This window comes from Pleurodeles waltl, chromosome 6, assembly GCF_031143425.1.
Source record: "Pleurodeles waltl isolate 20211129_DDA chromosome 6, aPleWal1.hap1.20221129, whole genome shotgun sequence".
Lineage (NCBI taxonomy): Eukaryota > Metazoa > Chordata > Amphibia > Caudata > Salamandridae > Pleurodeles > Pleurodeles waltl.
This window is the reverse complement of record NC_090445.1, coordinates 1,097,552,956-1,097,573,955: the sequence shown is the minus strand read 5'-3', so window position 1 is coordinate 1,097,573,955 and position 21,000 is coordinate 1,097,552,956.

Sequence of the window (21,000 nt, the reverse complement as noted above, 5' to 3'; positions counted from 1 at the left end):
GTGTCTTGAGACCACGGAACGCACCTTCCCCCGTAGGTCGATCCACCTTTTCCTGATGTCCTCCCGATTTCTTGGGTGCTGTCCCACTGCGTTGACCCTGTCCACTATTCTTCGCCATAGCTCCATCTTCCTTGCAATTGAGGTGTGCTGCACCTGTGATCCAAATAGCTGTGGCTCTACCCGTACGATTTCCTTCACAATGACCCTGAGCTCCTCCTCCAAGAACCTGGGGTGTCTTTGCCGTGCCATGGGGTGGTGTAGGTGATGTGTGGGGTGGTGTGTGTGGTGATAAGTGTGGTGTTATGTAGTAGTGTGTTGTGTGAGGTGCGTGGAAGTTGTGTGGGTGATGGTGTTATGTGCCTGTGGATGCTGTTTTACTTGCTAGTGGTGTCTCTCTGTGTGCTTCGTTCTCAATTTTTGTCATAGGGGTTTGTGGGTGATGTGGGTGTGTGTTTTATATTGTATTGGGTGTGTGGGAGTGGTGTGTGTATGTGTCTCAGGTGTGTGTATTTCGAATTGTCCAATGTGGTTGTGTTTTGTAAATGTGTGTGTATTTTGAGCGCAGCGGTGTGTACCGCCACTGGATACTGGGGTTGAAAGACCGCCGCGTGGATTCATGTGTCGTGATAGTGTGGGCTTATTTCTGTTGGCGTGACGGTGGAGGTTTTGTTTTCGCCAGTTTATCACTGACCTTTGGTGTGGTAGACTTGTGTGGGTGTCTGAATTTTGGCGGGTTCCGAGATGTGGGTCATAATAGCTGTGGCGGAATTCCGCAGCAGCGGCGGTGTGTTGGCGGTCTTCTGCACTGCAGTAAGCGGCTTTTACCGCCAATGTTGTAATGACCCCCATTGTCTTTTCTGCAATAGACGTAGGACAGAGCGACATGTCATCCTTACACGATGGACAGAGTCAGCTAAGGTCTATTATGCAGTTAGGTCGGACACTACAAACACTGAAAGCAGGATGCGTTCCCTTGCAATACGTTAGTGCAAAGGTTATATTTTCAACATTTAATTTAATGTGACAACAACAAATAATGGCTAAGAAGGAAGCAACTTATGTCATGCTAAACATCGAGAAATTTGGAAAGTTGCCTTTTGGTGTGACCGAAATACCACCCTGCTTGAAACACATTCCAGTAGGCAGACATCAAAGGCTGGGAGATAGTTACATACACAAGGTGTGGGAGCTTCCCTTTTCGTACAAATGTTTCAATGGCATGAAAGAGGTCTTTCTTAGCGGCAGTGATTGCAAGACTTTTGTAAGCCATTCGATGGTTTGTCAGCAGCTGTCCTTGCACAGGGAAAACAATGCCTTGCCAGCAAACTTGGTTTTCTATCTGAAGGGAGTTCCAGTCCCCTTGATTAGACCTGTGTTTCAGGTGTTTTCAAATGGTAGGTATGTGCTCCTTAACAGTGAGAGTTGTTGTGGAATGCGAACCGGAATACCTTATGTCATTTTGGTCTCCCAAACTGTCACCTGTTGTGGGACTGTCCTTTTTCCCTCTAAACAACAAAAAGAAGTAACAGAGATTTGGCCTCATATTGCTACTTCAGATGTGAAATTTGACAAGTTGAGCAAACTCAAGGCCTTATTGTTTCAAAAACATGTGGCACTTACATCTGCGCTCGCGAGCTATGCGCTTCAAGTTGCGAGGTCATCGGCAGAGATTCAGGCCCTCATTGCGAGTTTGGTGGTCTTCAGGCAAGACCGCCATGCAAAATCCCGCCAGCGTTGGCGGTACAGTGTCCGCTGTATTACGAGTCACAAACACCAAGCTGACAAAACACAGCCAGAAATCCAACACCGCCACTGATGGCGAAAGAGCGAATGTCCATCCGCCGGGCCTGCCACGCCAATACCATTCCGGCCGCCATATTATAAGTTACAATTCAGCACAGCGGAACATGCACGGCGGGAAGCCATTGGTGGTGCGCACCGAGGCGGGCTAGAAAATCACCGCCAATAGAAGGCAACACCAGATTGGACAGCCCGAATACTCCACACCTGAAACATATACACACACCACACACACCTGTTCACCGCACTATAAAACACACCCCCTCATGCCCCTACAAACCCTTGCGAATATCACCACGAGCCAGAGATATAGGACCCAAGAACCACTGCACATAGAGCAATAATTCACACGTTGCGCGCACCTCCACAACAATCATCCACCCGCACTGCACCTCACATGCATAGCACGCACCCCCACAACATGTCAGTCACAAGCACCCACGCTTGACCCACACTCAGTTGCGGTTCATGGTGGATGAGATCGTCCGAGTCGAGCCACAACTGATGGGAGCACAAGTCCAGCAAACATCAATTGTCAGGAAAACTGAGCTATGGCAGAGGATCGTCGACAGGGTGAACACAGTCGGCAGCTACCCATGCACAAGGGACATCAGAAACAGTTGGAACAACCTCAGGGGGAAGGTCCAATCCATGGCATCCAGGCACTACATCGCCCTCAAAAAGACTGGCGGTGGACCTCCACCTCCTCCCCTTGACCTGACAACCTGGGAGGAGAAGGTCTTGGACAAGATGCATCCTGAGGGCCTGACAGAAATCATTGGAGGGATTGATACTGGTAAGGAAACTACACCTCCCCTGATCAATAACCACTCCAGTCCTGCATGCCTCCCAAGCACCTACCGCTCCCCATCATGTAACAAACCACAAGAATGCACCCCCACTATAACCCCACCTTCCTACTCTGCCGCATTTATCCTTGTGGAGCTCAGAAAATATTTGCGACCCGCAGGGTAGCAATGGAGTTCATTAAGACAATTACCTCACAATGACATGAACAATCTAAAACTGATGTGGAGGAAGACAGCAACTGATTCTCTGCGGCCCCAAGGGTACCTTGCACTACTGGACTATACCAGATCACACTTCAAAAAACTTTTGTGACCCACAGTGTCGCTATGAAGCTTCTTAAGACATTCCCCCAGAGACAATGCAAACAGCCTGAAGAGGACATGGAGGACCACAGCAACTGCAACTGATTTTGTACTGACAAATTGGAAATTTGAACTGCTGGTTTGTCTCGGCTTTCACTGAGTGGACTTTAGGTTGGAATATATAGGCCCTACCTCCGGAGTGTATCCTGCCCTCAACTCTACGCATAACTAAACTATCCGGTACCCTGCTGTCCCTCCCAGCCATCTCTGAACATCTGGAGAAGAACTAGGACTCTGGTGGCCTCCGCGAAGGAGCCCCCCAATATTTTCACTGAGTGGTAAAATAATGATTGAGATGTATACCCTCATGTTTTCATTTATGATTATTTGATTTGTAGGTTGTAGGATTGACTTAGCATGATTGGGATGCTGAAGTGGATGGTGGGTGGGTTTACTGTTTCTTGGTTATGTTGCCATCACCATGCTGCTACATGCTGTCCTATACAACTATTGTCACCATGATGTTAGGATGGACCTGACCCAAGGACGCATATCTCTCTTGACCTGGAATGTACAGGGGCTTAAATCCCCCCGTAAAACTCAGCAGGTACTCACATACGTAGACAGACACAATATACATATTGTACTCCTTCAAGAGACACGCTTAACATGCCAAACAGAGCCTGCTATAGGTGGTTGCTGGGTGGCTTATTAGGTAGCCTCTTCCTACTCCTCCTACTCTAGCGATGTAATGATTCTGGTGAAAAAGGGATACCATTTACTGTCACTCATTCTGGACTGTATGATCAGGTAAAGTATGTGATATAACTCATAAGCCTGTGTGGTACCCCTGTGAATACATTTGGGCCTAACATAGATGACCCCGACTTCTACATTATGTTTTGGTTCCAACTACACACTCTCAAATCGACCACCGTTACATGGTGTGGAGACCTCAACACAATGATATGGCATCTCTGGAACTAGGCACTTGTCTAAGTGCCATATCGCAGGAGCATAGGGAGAGGGAGGACACCTTGGATGCAGTCTGGCCACCAAGCTGAAGGAACCCTGGACACATACACTCATTGGGAAAATAACCACTCCAGAGGGCACAGAACATTGCGATATGCCTGCCATACTGTCTGACTTCACTGACTTTTACCCTTGCCTTTATAAATCCCAAAACTCTGCTTCAGCTGAGGGGATAGCAGAATACCTGGATGATGTGGCCCTGGAGTATCTGTCCCTTGGCCAGCAAGAGTATTTGTGCAGCCTATCACGATTGACGAACTAAAATATGCCATATGTTTGCTCCTCAATGATAAAGCTCCAGGTATGGATGGTCTGACAGGCGAGTTTTATAAGGAGTTTGTTGACATTCTTGCACTACACCTCTATGCTGTATACAAAGAGGCATATGTTAAACAGACTTTGCTGCCCTCTAAGGGAAGCCTTAATTATTGCATTATTAACAGCTGAAAAGCGCTGGAGTACTGAGAGTCCTATTGGCAGCTCTCTCTAATCAATAATGATGCAAAGATCCTAGCCAAGATACTAGCTATCAGGCTACAACCTCTTCTCCCTAGTCTACTATTGCCAGTCCAATCAGGCTTCATACCAGCTCGGTCAAATCCCCACAATCTGCGATCTTCTATTCGCATTATTACACCAGCTGAACCACTCTCTGAAGGTGGCGGCAGTCCTCTGGAAGCCGCTAAAGCCTTCAGTTCCATTGAGTGGGAAAACATGGGGATCCCCTTGACATTTTTGTGGTGGATTTGTTTACTATACATTAATTATGTAGCTAGGGCGCGTATCAATGACTGAAGTTTTGTGCATCCAGAGGGGCACACGACAGGGATGCCCTTCCTACCCAATATTATTTTCAATCACTCTGGAACCACTAGCATGCTTGATTTCTCAGTGGCTTGCAGCTTCGCATTACAATTCCAGCTGTATCCTCTTAGTATCTGTATGGGGATGATACGGTATTATACATCAGAAACCCCACCAAGCATCTAGCGTCAGTAGTACAGGATTACATTTGGTTCAAGGGATTCTTGGGTCTGAGCATTAAATGGTCGAAATCGGTCATTTATCCTCTGACTCTGAATACACGACCCACTCACTGGACTTCCCTCTGCTATGGAGCATGGGTCCTGTTAAATATTTGGTAATCTGGATACATAGGGATACAGAATTGGTGATTCATTATAACTATGACAAGCCATCACACAGTTAGAATAACAAGTACCCAGTTGATCCAGGCTATCATGTCTTTAGCAGACAGAATGGCTGTCATGAAAATGGCAGTACTGCCCAAATTGCTCTGCCTATTTATTAATATTTCTATAGTCTGCCACAGCATTTTTTCAACCCTCTCTGGACACATATGATAATACTGGCATGGGTGGGCAAACAACCCAGGATCTGTTGGGACACACTCACACTCCCATATGTGCAAGGGGGGTTTACTGTGCCAGACTTGAAATTATAGTATCTTTGTGCCAAAGTCCACTTTGCCCATTACTGGTACCATCCACACAAATGCAACCCACATCTTGCAGTGGAACATGACAACGCCAACCCCATCCCACTCAAAGCCTTGTTGCCACCCAGATGAGTAGATTTGTCTCAAACGAAGATCAATACCATTCACTGCACCACAAGGGCTTGGTGAGCACAAGGTGGTGCAAGCAAAAAAGGAACCTCTCTATGCTCCAGGACTTCCCCTACTGATCGACCTGGCCATATGAGTCGCACAGGAGGATAGAGCACTAGACATGCTTGAGAAGGCAGAGTTGAAAACGATGGGAGATGCTTACCCTGGAGGGATTTTCGTTGCTCTCGCTGACAACTCACACAGGCAACTGCATACCCGAATATTGACAGTCACATACTGTTGTCCCGGACAGCCATATGAGACCTAAATCCCCATTTTCTCAGTAAAACCCCTTCACTTTCTCTGCTATAAATTTTGTTCACTAGCACTTTGCGGAGGAGTCTTATTATTAAGCTGTATGTGGTGGCACGAACTGACAGACCAGAATCCCAGGGCCCTGCACTCGAGAAATTAAATACCATATTTAATTTGCCATTAGAGCCGGCCAACTGGATCTTTTGTTGCACACTGACGGGCGTCCTCACGGCAAAATATTATTTACGCCTTACTCACTTTAAGTATCTACAGCAAATGTATTATACACCTGTCAAACTGTTTAAATGTGGTCTGACAGGGGGTACAAACTGTTTGTGATGTGGAGGACCAGAGGCAGATTTTCTGCACCTAGCTTGGTTATGCTCTCCCATCTGGCACTTTTGGGCACAAGTTACGGAAGCTCTGGCGGACATGGCAATGTAGCCGGTGGGGTGTGACCCCCTGGTGTGTCTGCTCGCACTAATCAAAAAGACTTGCACCCAGCCAATCGTAAACTTGTGGCAGTGGCTCTGTTACTGGCAAAAGGGAGAGTGCGTATGCATCGGGGAAAACGTGGTGCACCAACTAAGCGACAATGGTTATCACAGTGTCTACTGCAGGGAACAATTGGAACTGTATGCAGAAAAACTACCAATGACCTGGAGGCCCAGGAACATATGCAACCCCCTTACTGTCTAAACGCTGACAGTCCAGGGTGTCTTAGAGGATCAGGTTAAACAGGAGATGAGTTTCACAAGACTGTATGGCAGGAATGTCTACACATGTGGTCACAATGCTGCACAGACAGGGCCCAATATCTCATTGTATACAGCACTACTTGTCCTTATGCTGTTGTATTTCTTGTATATGATGCAAAAATATAATTAAAAAAGACACCTTGTCCTGGGTGAGTTCCTATATCAGATTTAAGAGCAATTGTGGACCTGTGGAAAAGATTCACTCCGACGATGGCAGCTGAAATTGTATACGGGAAGAAGGCATATTTCTTTTAATATTTGCCAGCTCCCTAGCACAAGAATAAAATATCAAATGACCTGTTGCGAGCTATTACTACCCTACATGGCCTTATTTCTGCCTTCTGATCTGGGACATTCACTAAAAAGTAGAATGTGTCAGTCATCAGTGCCACAGCCTTTGCCACTCTCTATAGTGGTGTACCAATGTAACTGTTAGTTCTGGTCAATTGACCACAAAGTATTATGCTATTTGCTTCATGGTTGTGGCGGGAAGAGCATTTTAGATCCAACTTTTTTGGTGATTGATCTCGCTGTGTACACCTAACTCTTCACTGCTGCGCTGTTTCTATTAAGGGACATTACTGGACATTAACAACCAGATACAAAGTACACACACCCAGGAATGATGCGCGTAGCACAAAGGCTTTTGTAGTAGTGCATAAACCGTGATTGGAGGTAATCTTAGTATAGGTTAATCGGATCAGAATGCTCTTGTTATGTGGCCTGCAAACTGAATGCCAGTCCCCATCACTTGCAAGCGACTGTACAAATTAAGCACTTAATAGCACTATTCTTAGATCGTCCTATTTTCTCTGATGACAAAGCTGGTGGAAATGCTTTTAGCACTGGACTTAAGTTTATTGCCAACAGTGTTAGAAGCCTGATTTAGTGTAATGTCAGTAGTGGTGACACCATTGGTAAACAAGCATTGGCAAAGCTAATAGGTCTCGACAATACAAGAGCTATTGCATTTGGCAATGTGTTTTGCAAGTTGGACACCAGCGTGCCTGCTGTTCAGCATGCCTCAAAGTTAGTGGTGTGCCGTGTCAGAGTGGACTGCGGGAGTAGAGTGTTGTAGAGTGGATTTGTTGGAGTACCGTGAAGTAGGGCGAGCAGAGTGTCATAGAGTTGAGTAGAGGGGAGTAGAATTCAGTGGCAGAGAGTGTTGTGGAGTGCGGTGGGTTAGCATAGGGTGGAGTGGGTTGGAGTCGATTGAGGTAATGGGGTGGATTAGATTGGAGTAGCGTGGGGTGGGGTGGATTGGAATGGGGTATAGTGGGGTGGATTGGATTAGAGTGGATGGATTGAAATGGGGTGAGGTGGAATAGGTTGTGGTCGATTTGAGTGGGGTGGATCAGATTGGATTGGGGTGGGTGGTTTGAATTGGAGCGATTGGGCTGTGGTGGGGTGGATTGGATTGCAGTGGGGTGGATTTCATTGGATGGGATGTGGAATGGAGTGGGGTAGATGACATTGGACTGGAGTGGGATGGATTGGATTCACTGGATTGGAATGAGGTGGATTGGACTGAAGTGGGGTGGATTGGAGTGGAGTGGATTGGACTGGATTGGGGAGGATTGGATTGGAGTGGGGTGGATTGGATTGGAGTGGGGTGGGGTTGAGTGGAGTGGGCTGGGTGGATTGATTCCAAGTGGAGTAGTTTGATTGGAGTGGTGTTGGCTGAACTGGGATGGGGTGGGGTGGATTGGAGTAGAGTGTGGTGGGATGGAGTGAATGAGGTGGATTGGAGTGGGGTGTGGTGGAGTGGGGTGTTTGGATTGAAATGGGAAGGGGTCTATTGGATTGGGGTGCAGTGGGATGGATTGGATTGGAGTGGGGTGTGGTGGATTGGATTGGATCGGAGTGGGTGTGTTGGATTGGATCGGGGTGGATTGGAGTGGGATGGATTGCATCGATGTTGGGTCTAGTGGAGTGGGGTGAGGTGGATGGATTGGATTGGAGTGGGGTGGGGTGGACTGAACTGTGATGTGGTGGGTTGGGGTGAATTGGATTGGAGTGGGTGTATTGGAGTGGGGATGATTGGAATGGAGTTGATTGGCATGGGGTGGATTGGATTGGGTGGATTGGATTGGAGTGGGGTGTGTTGGATTGGAGTGGGATTGACTGGTGTGGGGTACGCTGGATGGATTGGATTGGAGTGCGGTGGACTGAACTGGGATAGGGTGGGTGGACTGGATTAAAGTAGAGTGGGGTGAATTGCAATAGAGTGGGATGGTTTGGAGTGGGGTGGATTGGAGTGGGATGGACTGGGTGGGGTGGATTGAATTGATATGGGGTGAATCGGATAGGAGCGGGTGAATTGGATTGGGGTGCATCGGATTGGTGTGGATCAGATTAGGGTGGAGGGGATTGGAGTGGATTGGATTGAGGTAGATTGGATTTAGTGGGGTGGATTGGATTGAGTAGGGTTGATTAGGGTGGGGTGATTTGGATTGAGTGTGGTGGACTGGATAGGAGTGGGGTGGATTGGATAAGGGTCGGTGGATTGGGTTGGTGTGGGGTGGATTGGACTAGGGTGAGGTGGATTGGAGTGGGTTGGACTGGGTTGGGGTGGGGTGGGGTGGATTGGATTAGAATCGGGTGGATTAGATTGGAATATGTTGGAGTGGATTGTTGTGGGTTGGATTTATTGGCGAGAGGTGGGCTGAGTTGGAGTGGGGTAGGTTGAGGTGGTTTGGAGTGGGTGGATTGGACTGGAGTAGGGTTAATAAATGTGGACCGGATTGGATTGGAACGAGGTAGATTAAAGTGGATTGTATTAGCCTGGGATTGATTGGGATGGTGTGGGTTGATTGGATTGGAGTGAGGTGGTTTGGGTAGCAGTGGACTTGATTGGAGTGGGGTGGATTGGAGTGTGTGAACCTGGTTGGGTTGGGTTGGGTTGGATTTGAGTGGGATGGATTGGAATGGAGTGGGGTGGACTGGAATGGAATGGGGTGGATTGAACTGGAGTGGATTGGGGTGAGGTGAATTGGATTGGGGTGAGGTGTTTTGGATTGGGTGCGGTAGATTGGACTGGGCTTGATTGGGGTGGATTGGATTGTGTGAGGTAGGGTGGACTGGATTGTAGTGGGGTGGACTGTGGTGGACTAGACTGGGGAGGACTGTGGTGGATTAGAGTGGGGAGAATTGGGATGAAGTGGAGTGGATTGTATTGCATTGAGGTTGCTTGGGTTGGAGTGGGGCAGATTGTTTTGGATGAAAGTGGGTTGTTTGGGATTGGAATGGGGCAAGGTGAAGTGGGGCAGATTGGAGTGGGACAGATTTAAATTTTTGGGAGTGAGGCAGTTTTTTTGGGATTGAAGTGGGGCAGGTTGGAGTGGGGCAGATTGTTTTGGATTGGAGTGTGGAGGATTGGAGTAGGACAGATTGTTTTGGACTGGAGTGGGGAAGACGAGTGGGATGATTGGAGTGGGTCAGATTGTTTTTGATTGGAGTGGGACAGACTGGAGTGGGGTGGATTGGAGTGGGACAGATTTTTTGGGTTTGGAGTGTGGCAGATTGGAGTGAGGCAGATTATAGTGGGGCAGATTGTTTTGGACAGGATTGGGCGGATTGTTTTGGATTGCAGTGACACAGATTGCAGTGGAGCAGATTGTTTTGGATTGGAGTCCAGCAAACTGCAGTGGGGCAGATTGCTTTGGATTGGGACAGATTGGAGAGGGGGCAGATTGCTTTGGATTGGAGTGGGGCAGATTGGAGCGGGGTATATTAGAGTGGTGCAGATTGAAATTTATTGGAGTGAGGCAGGTTGTTTGGATTGAAGTGGGGCAGGTTGTTTTGAATTGGAATGTGGCGGATTGGAGTGGGACAGATTGTTTTGGATTGGAGTGGGGCAGACTTGAGTTGGACGATTGGAGTGGGGCAGATTGCTTTGAAATGGAGTGGGACAGACTTGAGTGGGGTGGATTTAAGTGGGACAGATTGTTTTCGATTGGATTGGGCGGATTATTTTGGATTGCAGTGATGCAGATTGCAGTGAGGCAGATTGTTTTGGATTGGAGTGCAGCAGACTGCAGTGGAGCAGATTGTTTTGGTTTGGGGCAGATTTGAGTGGGGAAGATTGGTTTGGATTGGAGTGAGGCAGCTTGCTCTGCATTGTAGTGGGGCAGATTGGAGTGGATTAGATCGGAGTGGGCACATTGTTTTGGATTGAAGTGGGGCAGATTGTTTTGGAGTGGTGCAGATTGTTTTGGATTGGAGTGGGGAGAATTGGCGTGGGGCAGATTAAATTGGGGGTTGGGAGGACTGGATTGGGTGTTGTGAGGGTTGGAGTGGGGTAGGTTGGAGTAGATTGGCTTCGGGTGAGTGATTTGCATTGGAGTGGGGTGGATTTGTGTGGGGTGGATTGGAGTGGGGCAGATTGGAGTCGGATGGATTGGGTTGTACTGCATGATTATGTGTTAAAGCAGAACTTCAAAAATTATAAATAATAAAGAAACAATGTTGCTTTTCAATATTTAAAACAAGATAATATCCATCTTTTGAGAACAGCGCCCATGAGCAAAAACAAAAGAAAACATGAGTGAAAAGTGAGAAAAGATGACTTTGCAAAATAAAAGAAAGTTAGTTATAAAAAATAAATCCAATGTTGTTTGCCCTGCTGGACAAGTTTTTGCCAGTCATAAGCCTTCTGTTTGCAGGGCACTAGAAGTAAAAAATACACGAATAGCACCTCAATCGCATTGGGAGCAGTGGACGGACACTAGTTAAGTTGAATCAATCAGTGCTTGGTCCCTGCTCCACACAGAGGAACGGAAATGATGCTTGGCCTGCAGTGACGTATTACGAGGCTGTAAAGAAGAGTGCCATGCAAGTCAACAAATGGTAAGTGACAGGTGGGCTCAAGCACTTTAATGTACACAACAGTCTTGCAAGCAAGACGCATGCACGAGCACATGTACTTGCAAGCTCGACCCTAAAAACACACCTGCCTTTTTCAAAAAGATAGCCATGGTCTTTAATTTACATTCCAATGGGATGCAGACACACGATTACCTTCTTCACTAATCAGCGGTGCATGTAGTGTTGTACCGCATTTCTCACATGTTCTTATGCACAACTGGGGTACTCCAGAGACTCATATTGATACAGTTCTAGACTATACGTGACATCTAGTGCACAGAATATGTGCACTATCAGGATGCCATAGAGCTGTTCACTGTTTATTTTCCACAAGGGGTATGTAGTAAAATGGAAACAATATGTTGCAGAAGATTAGGGTAACTCCAACCAGAAAAAAACAGATTATACCCTCCCTCAGTTATTCCTCACAACAGCCAACAGCCCACTACCTTTTTCTGCATCACACAGGCTGGCGATGCTCTGGTCGGTCTGGATATAAAACGCCTAGGGGCACCTTAATGCTTATCAAACCTGATGAATTAGGTAGGAGGTCATAAAGATTAATCTTACCTTCTACCTCCCAACAGGAGATTTTAAGAACCTGGTAGCCTCTGCCTTGCTTGTGACTCTAAATGACTTCAATAATTCTAGGAAGACAAAGACAATCAGAAAGTTAGCTTAAACTAATTGCACTAGGAGCACCTGGTTGGTTGTAATGGTCCATAAATCCCATAACCCTGTAGAAAAAATGAACCATCCTAGTGAAACTGCCCTACTAATCCAGAAGAGAGAGCCCTCGCAGCCTGGAAGTAATCTCATAGCCTGGCAGTGTGCCTGCTTTCAGCATCATACACTGGTAGCACTGGAGACTATTTCTCAACATTCCACTCCAAGCCCACATCACACCACACTTTAGGGAACTCTACAGGCTCCCCATAAACAAGTGCACAGAGTTCAAATTCCTCGCCCACTTCTATAAAGCACACCAATTTCATTTCCACCAACCTTCCAGACACTTCCGCTCTCCCATCCTCTCACTAGCACACAATCCAAGCATGCAGAAAAGCAGTGCAGGAGTCTGCACCTTATCCTATCTGGCTCCTAAAGCCTGGAACAACCTCCTACAACACATCAGATCCTCCTCCTCTCTTTTAGATTTTTTCAGGAAGCTGGGGGCCTGGATTTACAAGTAAGCCCACCAGAGCTGGCCTCACACACCAGCTATAGAGCACCTGCATACCCTCACAGGTGATTAGCGCATTATAAAAATACCAATAACAGAACATGACATCGAGTTAAAGCACGTTTCATGGTGAATGGTGCAGTCAGATTGTCTGTCCCTTGGAAGACCTAACTCTAGCCCCTACACAGAAATGCATCACGTGAGAGAGACAAGCATATTTTGCCGAGACAGCACAGCGCTGGCCTAGCATCGGCATTTGTGTGGCTTTGAGAGGTCACATAGGGTTGTCAGGAAATTGCTGTGGCACTTGGCAGGCTTTCCATTTCAGACAGAGGGGACGGGTTGATGCAGGGATCTGAAAACAGTCTCATAACTGCCAAGTGACTGTAATGACTGTACTAAATCAATTATGTTCTGTGGACAAGCTTAGGAAAAGTGATAATGCATGGTTCTCTGTGGCACCCTGTTTGCTGTTAGGCTGCAGCTTATTCTGTAACTCTTTTGTGTATGAGCTGCTGACATTAGAAGTGGGGAACCAGGTTTGTGTTGCGGCATCGCTCAACATCCTATGATTCTGGGAAAATCATTTAATCCCCATGCCTGAAAAAAAATAAGTAAACATGACCTTGTGTAATGTGCCTATGTGAGAAATTGGGACGTTGGTTGAGAGGGATAAAACCCTACTCAACCAAGGGCCACATTTCTTGTTAGGGTGAACAACAAAAAGTTATTAAATTAACCTGTGCTCAGCACTCTGGTAGCATGGCACAAAAGCAGTCAGGGTAAACTTAGAGGCAATGTTTAAAGAATTATTGCCGCACTTAAACGGTAATAAAGTAAAAACAACACACACTAATGTAGAACTAATAGAGTAAAATTTGTTAAATTATTTGACATTAAAACTACAAAAATCCAATCAGCAGAACCAGAGAGATTTAAGTTAAGTATAGCACCTAAAAGCACAAAGAGACACTTACGGTTATCTGGTTGTGCAAAACTGGCTATCTGGTCATGTGAAACTGGGCAAAAGCCATAAGTTCAGGCAGACTGCGATCGATCGCAGGATGGGTACATGAACCAGGGTACTCCCGCTGAAAATGTTACCATCTTAAAGTCCAGCGCGAAGAGTCCATTTCGTGGTGGTGGAGGCCGTGAGGAACATCGTCATGGATGGTCTTCGCTGTAGCACAAAGATCCTGTTGGGCACTGTGGATGGTTGTTGCTAGAGCTTTGCTTTGGGGTTACCATGGCTTGTCAATGCTGTAGTGCGAATGGCAGATCTCCTGTTGTTGGCCATTGCTGGCAGTCCCAGTAGTGTAAAGAGTTGTGTACCCCAGACCTTCGCATTAGCGGTCAGTGAGGGTGGCAAGATCTTGGCGGGCAGTGCCCACAGGTCAAGGAATGTGCTGAAGATTGAGCCTAAGGATGCTTGTTTTTTAATCTGGTGCCAGTTTTGAAGAAGAAGAAGCTCCTGGAGTTCCCCTCTCCACCAACAGAAGTGTCTGGAGTTCCTGCCAAGATGTTATTGGGCACAATAGGCTAGTATGGAGTTTGTTGTATGTGAGCTGAAGCAGTATTTTTGAATTGCAAGTGAGACAGGTGACAGCCCCACCCCTCCTATCAAGTCAGGATGGGCCATCATGCAAAGACCCAGTCCCTCTATTGTGTGGGCGTCTGTGTGGAATACACAATGCACATAGCCCTGTGAACCAGGAACAAGCTGTAGGTAACAAATGGTCAAGGACAAAAAACGCCAATTTTCTTAAAGTGGCATTTTCAGGATTGTGTCTTAAAATTTAACTTTAGTGTTAAAGAGAATTTAAAATTACAATTCTTTAGACACCAAAATTACTTTTCGACTTGCTCCCAAACAAACGTTATCACTTATTAAATGTAATATAGCAACCCAATGTTATCCTATGGGAGAGGTAGGCCGTGCAGTAGGGAAAAACAAATGTAAGAGTTTTTCACTACCAGGATGTGTAAAACCTAAAAGGACTTTTCCAACTTTATAAATGTATTGCACCCTGCCCTGCGGATTGTTTAGGACCTTTCCTAGGGGTGACATATATGTATTAAAAAGGAAGGTTTAGACCTGGCAAAATATGTTTTGCCTGGTCAAAATGGCAGTTTAAGTCTGCATACAGGCTGCAAAGGCAAATCTGAAAAATGAAAAGATACTTAAGTAGGTGCCAAGATAAGTGCTGCAGGCCCACTAGTAGCACTTAATTTACAGGCCCTGGGTACATGTAGTACCACTTTACTAGGGACATACAAGCAAATTAAATATGACGATTGGGTGTAAGACAAATTTGCATGTTGAGAGGATAGAGCACAAGCACTTTAGCACTGGTTAGCAGTGGTAAAGTGCAGAGTCCTGAAAACCAACAAAAACAGGTTCAGAAAACTGGAGGGGTGAAGGGAAAGAGTGGGGGGTGTCCGTGCAGAAAGGGCCAAGTCCAACGCAACCTAGTAATCATGAAAAGCGCTCCAATTCCTGCGGGTCAATTTCACTGTATATGAAACTGCAAAAATAAAGAAAAGGGGGAAGCATGCCATACTACTGCCTGTGTATATATTCTCTGTGTGTATGAGGGTACAGCTACTGTTGATAATGTACCCGCTCTGTGTGTGAGTGAACTTTTCACTGCTGCTGTCCAACTGCACCGGCTCTATGTGTGATGGAAGCTTGCATTGCTGTCGCTGATATTCTTATCTTTTCTGTGTAAGGGAAACTTGCACAGCTGCTCAAAATGTACTGTCACTATTTAAAATGTACTTTGCATGTGTGAGAGGGAATATGGGATAACTGTCATCTATCTGACTTGTAATGGTTCAGTGTGCTAAATCTGCAATACTGCTTCTCAGTATGGTACATGTTTTCCATTTGTTTACAGTCTTAGTGAAAAATCAATATACAGAAGCCAGTACGGTGGTCTTTGTCATTGCTCGCCCCAAATGCTGCCAAGTAGCGACAGGACGCCTCGCTGAAGTCTGCAGCGGAGGCGCCTCTCAGCCAGAGAAGCATAATTCGCAAGTCATAATTTGCCATCCTCTCGATAGGCCATCTTCGATGAGAAGAGCTACCTTGTCTGAAGGAAGTCCGAGGGACGGAAGGAAAGAGAGAGGTAAATAAAGCCATGCGCGAGGGAGACATATTACAGGGGATTAGTCTCCGTGAATCCACGTCTTCTTACAGTGATTGCATCTAAGCTGTATCTCCCAACTCACCCCCTCCTCCCCCTCACACAGACCCCTGATCCTACCAGGCAATATGTCAAGTCAGAGGCCCTATCCTTGAGAATAAGGCACGTGCTTTGAGATTCATTACTTTAAGGGCTGGGGGGGGGGGGGGGCGTTATCTCCCTTCAACTTCCCATAAAGGGGGTGGGGAGTGCATCGCACCCAAGAGCTGGTAAAATAACACCATGTGTCCAGAGCTGACTGCACAGCTTTGTGTATATCCACAGGCCGGCAATAATATGTCCTCAAATGCTGATAGGGCAGTCGTTGTTTGCTTTCTCGCTTTTGAGGAGTATAAAAACACTACTTCTGAGTCTCGTAAGATGAAAGGAAAGTCTTTTTTTAGGCGCTGAAGAGACAATTCGGGATACTGCCCTTGTACGCAATGACCTTGAAGTTTTCAGAGCGTGTCAGATTCTCACAGAATGGGGGGCCACAGGCCTGAAGGGGTGAAAAGTCGCACTAGGACAGGTAGCAGGAGAAGCTTTTTGTTATGGGCGAGCGCAATGCGCTCCGTCCATGCAGTAATCTCTCTTTGGGCTTCAAACCACGCCCAGGTCACGTCAGTCACTTTCATTGGTTCCTGGACTTGCTCTTTGAAATCTGCTTGCTTTCATTTGTTAAAGGCATGCACATGTCATGCCTTTTCTGGTGTTTAGCCCACATACACAGCACCGGTAAAGTACTGAAACCATTCGAGGCTCGATGTTTTCAGCCCGGGTTTCCGGACTACTTTATCTGTTTATTTTCTCTGCACCACGATCGCGTTGGGGGTTTACATAGCACGATCGCTCTCTGTTTTTTTATTTTAAATTTCAGCGCGATCGTGCTGCATTTTACATAGCGGGATAACGCTGTGTTTTTTTCCTTTTAATTTGTGCGTCAAGAAAAGTCTGCTTAGGAGTGTACAACGCAAATAGCTCTAACTCAAGCAAATGCGAGCCCTGTTGCATTGAAATGCTTGTTTAACCCTACACCTAGATATAAACGCCACCTTGCAACCTAGAGTAGACTTCACGTCCCACGATGTGGATTGATAAATATACTTTCAGAATCATAGCAGATCTCTGTACAGCACAAAGTATTTAAGAAAGTAAATAAATAAAATAATCGCAGGTGCTAACATTTGTTGAGTAGACTGTCAATGATGTTGCTGATTGCGCGGTTTTCGAATACCAAAGCTGCCTAGTATTAATCCCCCACACATGTCTTTTTTCCACAACCACCCTACACGCCCTTCTCATCTGTTTCTTGCAGATTCTTTTTGATTGCTAATTTTTCGTCTTGTCACTGCTTTCCTTAATTCTCTTCCTTTTTTTAGGTCGAGCAAAGCAGCGCACAAGCGCTGCTTTCCCGACGTGTTGATATGTATCTGGGCTTTTAACAATGCCCACCGCATCCACTGCATGTCCATCGCTACCACTCATTCGTGAGTTTGCCCTTCAAAGATCCTTTGATGACATTGGTAAATGCTTTACGTTTGCCCCTTCTTGGGGAGGTTTTGTTACTGCCTTGGCCATCGCCCCCTGTTACATGGCTAATTGCACTTTTGCCGATAAGTTTGACTGCGAGTGAACTTCTTGTTCCTTTTGTGTGTCTCTTCACGCTGATGCTCATGGCGGCTGTGGTGCTGTGAATCGGCTCGCTTATGTGAAACTGTTTTACTTTTAACTTCCTATTTATGTGGCATGAAAAGTCCGGTGAGGAGATTACAGCGCTAATAGGGCAAACTCGAGCAAATGCGAGACTCATTGCATTGCAAATGCTTGTGTCCTTTTCCTCTCTTGCTTCAGGCCAAAGTTTGAAGATAAAATAGAAACCCCAGTCCCCCCTAAAAAAAGGTGCCTGTGCCAAGCTCCAGCTGCAACCTACACAAATTAAGCACTCGTCTGCCAACTAAATCACTTCAAGACACTTCCAGATCGAATGGGTGTCTAGACTCGGGTGCATATTTATGGGATTGTAACGCAGCGCAGCAAGTCAAAGTCACCTTGCTGTGCTGCGTTACTGGGAAAGGGCAGGAATATGCTATATTTATTGCAATACTGCCCATTCCTGTCCTTTCCCAAGTGCTGGAGCACAATGGGTTGCCTTGTGCCAACACAGGCACCCTTGCACCATGGTGCAAGGGTCTCTGCATTGCATGCAGGATTGCTTTTGTGCAGGAAGGGTAATCTTTCCTGCACAAAAACAATCCTGAGAGGCATGTTGAATGCAGCACATATAGAAAAAGGAAGTAACAAGGAGTACTTCTCCTCGTTACAGCTGCCCTGAGAAGGCCTATCTCTTTGGAGCATGTGCAGGTCTACCACTTCTGGTAAATCTAGGAATGCGTAAACTATGGGAGTTGTGTAGGAACACCCATGCAACACCCATAGAACGTCTTCCCAGTGCAGCATAAGGCAACACAGTGATTTGCGCTGCATTACTTTACTCCAGATTTATGGAGCCATTCATAGCCACGCAAAGTAGCCTTGCAAGGCTTCATAAATTTAATTTATAAGTTGTGTCACGCTTGCACCACATTGCGTAGTGCAAACATGATGCAACAGGTCTCATAAGTAACCCCTGAGTATCTAGAAAAGATGTTGCAAAACAAATCTGTTAGGTGAGGTGTTTCACTTTGGTGATGATGGTCTTAAGGAATGTGTTGCAGTGTATAGGTCCTAGAACAGCAAAGTGTCTACTTGGTTTTCACTCTACAGAGCAGTAGACTTGCATCAACATCCCAAGAAAACTGTGCTGGGGTCCAGAAAGGAGACATTAATTTGGTGCAATGCTGGGTGAACAAAACTCTGTCTGTACTGCAGCTGGTGTGAGCAGAGCGTTCATAGTCGGTGCCTGCTGAGGAATAAGAGGCTACACCTTACTGCCAGTCAGAAACCCATACCTCCTATTGCTTCAACGTCCCAGGTCATAAAGGCCGTTGCTGATCCACCTAAGGGTTTAGCATCGCACCCCAACATATTGGATGAGATAAGGGCTCATGCCAGGAGGCATCATTGCTTCGCTGCCTGACTGACTGCCTTCCACCCTCAAGGTATGAACTTAGCTTTCCTTTTGCATCCCAAGCCAATAGTTCTGATGCTGCCATACTGTGCTGTAGAGACTGCATTGCCCCAGCTCAGTTGCTGTTCTCAGAGGCGTACAGCCAGGACATTCTCTGGGTGAGGGTTCTCATGCACACAGAGGAGCTGATGCTACCGTACACCACCCTGACCTCCAAGTCCTCCGTGGGTAGGGCCACAGCAATGCTTATTTTGTAAAAAAAAATAAGTGCCATTGCCCGATGTTTAGCATAGAAGGCCGCCGCAGGCACTTATATAGGTCAGGCTGCGTAGTCTAACCCCACTTCACGCCTCTTTAGTCCCCCACCAGACACTCAGTGCATCTTTTCCTTACTATCTCAAGTACTTTTCATCCTCTTCCCCCTTCTTTCTCCTGTTTGTGTTTTTCTCTCCTTTTCTCCAGATCAAAGCCTGCTGGGGAAAAATCAGTGGCAGTCACAAAAATGAGTGCCGATGGGCTCCACATGCAACCCCAGATCAAATTAAGCTCTGGTGCTTGGTGACTTTTCCAGTCAATCCTTTCCCTCAACCCATTTTGAGATACAGTCACCTAGGCGGACTAACCATGTTTTCCAGTAGGGATGTAATGCTGCTGGAGGATGGAACCGTCGGGTGCAAGGAAAAGCCAAGGTCTCCTGTCAAATGACACCTACGTCATCCCTGACCCATCCAGCCAGTTCTCATTTTTAACACTACAACGCTATACATGCGAGGTCTTGTAGTTTCGTTTGTAACATTATGGACGTTAGTTTAAATCTCCCAGTCTGCGGGTGCTCTTGGCTTCAGGCTGGACAAGATGGAGTCACCCTTGACATAGGGCCACCTGGTGCCTTTGACAGTGAAAGGGGGAGATAGATAAAACAGAAAGGGGGCCTTGCCATGCTCAACAACATTACTGTTTTATCTACGCCAAGGCAGAACCCCTTTGATAATCGACTGCTGCCTCTTTTACGTTCAAAGCCCTAGCAGGGTCATTCACCTCAGCCTGGACAGTCATTAATGTAAAGCGAAGCTGCACCCATCTCAGAGTTTCTGCTGCTCTCTGGGCGTCTGGGGCTGCAAGGGAAAGAAGGTTGACTGAGAGTTTAAAGACTTGAATCCCTGTAACCAAAAACCTGTCTTTGATGCTGGCGACTTTTTTTTCTTCATGGCGTTCTTGTGTTTTCATCTCGAGAGCAGACTCCACAGAATGAAACCTACACCCTCCTTCTAAACGCTGGACCCCACAGCATCCCTCTGAAAGTGGACTGCAACAAATTCACTGGGGGGTCATTGCTCGTAGCAGAGCATGGGCTGCGAGGCTACAGACTGCCACCCACGCACGGTTTTGGCTCCTAAAATATGAACAATATGGGCAGTGCTTATTTTTTTGTAAATTAAGGCCATGATTTCTACTTTTTTTGCGCCGCATTAGCATCATTTTTTGACGCAAAAGCGGGGAATACTTACAAAGTACAGTTGTATTTTGTACGTTTGAACAGCTTTTGTGTAAAAAAAATGACGCTAATCAGGGCCTAAGCGTATGGTCACAAAGTTATTCTTATGAGCCCGCTTACTGTGCACCTGAATACTAGGGTTAATGAATATCAAGGCTGGCTTGGTTTGACTCCATCTCATTCCTTTTTCTTCTTCCTCCAAACTACACTTCCTGTTTCTTTGTCTCAACCTTGAAAGTTTTCGGCCCTATTCTCTCCCTCTGTCACTGTATTCCTATCTGTGATTTGATCCTGCTTTCGCCCCTTTCCTATCTCTCTCCCCTGTTGGTCAAAGTCTGATGATGAAAAGTAAGTGCTGCCCTAGAACATGAGTAGCGGTGCCCACAAGAGGCGACCGTTAACACAAATTAAGCACCCAGTGTGGGCCAATAAAAAAAGAGCCTGGCTCCAGGTATTCACTGAAATGCATTGGCAAAATGCGGGCTTTATAACAGCAAAATAGGAAACAAGACTAATTGCCAGGTTAGGTCCCATGGTAAGTAAAGAACCCTGAGAAGTTATTGAACCATAATTTGCATCATCAGAAAATTAAAAAGAGTGTTTTGTTAAGAGGG